We start from the raw sequence: 2500 nt of genomic DNA, 5'->3' as shown, positions 1-2500 counted from the left end.
AGAGAGAGGAGGGAGAGAGAAAGAGAGAGGAGGAGGGAGACAGAGAGGAAGAGGGAGAAAGAGAGAGAGAGAGCGAGAGAGAGAAGGGGGGGGGGGGGGTGAGATGGAGAGATTATCCAATTACATTTAATGAACTACAGGACGAAATACAAACCCTACAACCCAAAAAGGCCTGTGGTGTTGATGGTATCCTCAATGAAATTATAAAATATACAGACAACAAATTTCAATTGGCTCTGCTTAAACTCTGTAACTCCATCCTTAGCTCTGGCATCTTCCCCAATATTTGGAACCAAGGATTAATCACCCCAATCCACAAAAGTGGAGACAAATTAGACCCCAATAACTATCGTGGGATATGCGTCAACAGCAACCTTGGGAAAATCCTCTGCATTATCATTAACAGCAGACTCATACATTTCCTCAGCAAAAACAATGTACTGAGCAAAATGTCAAATTGTTAACAAACTATAGTTTTGGCAAGTCGGTTAGGACATCTACTCAGACTTACACAAGTCATTTTTCCAACAATTGTTTACAGACAGATTATTTCACTTATAATGCACTGTGTAACAATTCCAGTGGGTCAGAAGTTTACATACACTAAGTTGACTGTGCCTTTAAACAGCTTGGAACATTCCAGAAAATTATGTCATGGTTTTAGAAGCTTCTGATAGGCTAATTGACATAACGAGTCAATTGGAGGTGTACCTGCGGATGCATTTCGGATGTATTTCAAGGCCTACCTTCAAACTCAGTGCCTCTTTGCTTGACATCATGGGAAAATCAAAAGAAATCAGCTTATACCTCAGAAAAAAAACATTGTAGACCTCCACAAGTCTGGTTCATCCTTGGGAGCAATTTCCAAATGCCTGAAAGTACCACGTTCATCTGTACAAACAATAGTACGCAAGTCTAAAAACCATGGGATCACGCAGCCGTCAAACCGCTCAGGAAGGAGACGCGTCATGTCACAATAACTCCACACACAGAGACGCATACAAAGCTCTCCCTCGCCATCCATTTGGCACACCTAACCATGATTCCATCCTCCTGATTCCTGATTACAAGCAAAAACTAAATACAGGAAGTACCAGTGACTCGCTCAATGCGGAAGCGGTCAGATGACGCAGATGCGACGCTACGGGTCTGTTTTGCTAGCACAGACTGGAATGTGTTCCGTGAATATGTTTCATCCAATGGCATTGAGGAGTACACCACCTCAGTCACAGGCTTCATCAATAACGACGACGTCGTCACCACAATGACCATACCGTACATATCACAACCAGAAGCCAAAAAATTCCCAGCAACATCCGCACCAAGCTAAAGGCTGAAGGCTAGAGCAACCTCTTTCAAGAAGTGGGACACTAATCCGGATACTTATAAGAAATCCCGCTATGCCCTCAGACGAACCATCAAACAGGCAAAGCGTCAATACAGGACTAAGATTGAATCGTACTACACCGGCTCTGATGCTCGTCGGATGTGGCTTGCAAACTATTACAGACTAATAAAGGGAAACCTAGCCGCGAGCTGCCCGGTGACGCGAGCCTACCAGACTCAGAGCATTAAGCAGACCGACTTGTAAGTGTCTTCACTGACATTTTCAACCTCTCCCTGACCGAGTCTGTAATACCTACATGTTTCAAGCAGACTACCATTGTCCCAAGAAAGTGAACGTAACCTGTCTAAATGACTACCGCCCCGTAGCACTCGCGTCTGTAGCCATGAAGTGCTTTGAAAGGCTGGTTATGGCTCACATCAACACCGTCATCCCAGACACCCTAGACCCACTCCAATTCGCATACCTTCCGGACAGATCCACAGATGACGCAATCTCAATTGCACTCCACACTGCCCTTCCACACCTGGACAAAGCTCCCTCAACGTAAGCAAGACAAAGGAGATGATCAACAGGAAAAGGAGGGCCGAACACGCCCCCGTTCACATCAACAGGGCTGTAGTGAAGCAGGTCGAGAGTTTTGAGTTCCTTGGTGTCCGCATCACCAACAAACTATCATGGTCCAAACACACCAAGACACCACAACAAAACCTATTCCCTCTCAGGAGACTGAAAAGATTTGACCTGTGTCCCCAAATCCTCAAAAGGTTCTACAGCTGCACCATCGAGCGCATCCTGACCGGTTGCATCACTGCCTGGTATGGCAACTGTTTGGCATCCGACCATAAGGCACTACAGATGGTAGTACATCACTGGGGCCAAGCTTCCTACCATCCAGGACCTCTATACCAGGCGGTGTCAGAGGAAGGCCCCAAAAACTGTCAAAGACACCGGCCACCCTAGTCATAGACTGATCTCTCTGCTACCGCACAGCAGGTGGTACCGGAGCTCCAAGTCTAGGTCCAAGAGGCTTATAAACAGCTTCTACCCCCAAGACATATGACTGCTGAACAATTCATCAAATGGCCACCCAGACATGGACCATCCCTTTGTTTTTACACAGCTGCTACTCGCTGTTCATTATCTATGCATAGT

At 46.2% G+C, this 2500-nt stretch overlaps 1 protein-coding gene across 1 annotated transcript in view; it reads right to left on the bottom strand.

Annotated features, from left to right (window-relative positions):
- Window positions 1-2500, bottom strand: part of LOC118936842 (sodium-dependent phosphate transport protein 2B-like) — a 31482-nt gene that overhangs the window by 15557 nt on the left and 13425 nt on the right. The window lies entirely within an intron of this gene.

Source organism: Oncorhynchus mykiss, chromosome 19 (assembly GCF_057628025.1).
Source record: "Oncorhynchus mykiss isolate SJ-2025 chromosome 19, ASM5762802v1, whole genome shotgun sequence".
NCBI classification, from domain to species: Eukaryota; Metazoa; Chordata; class Actinopteri; order Salmoniformes; family Salmonidae; genus Oncorhynchus; species Oncorhynchus mykiss.
This window is presented reverse-complemented; position numbering and strand designations above follow the sequence as displayed.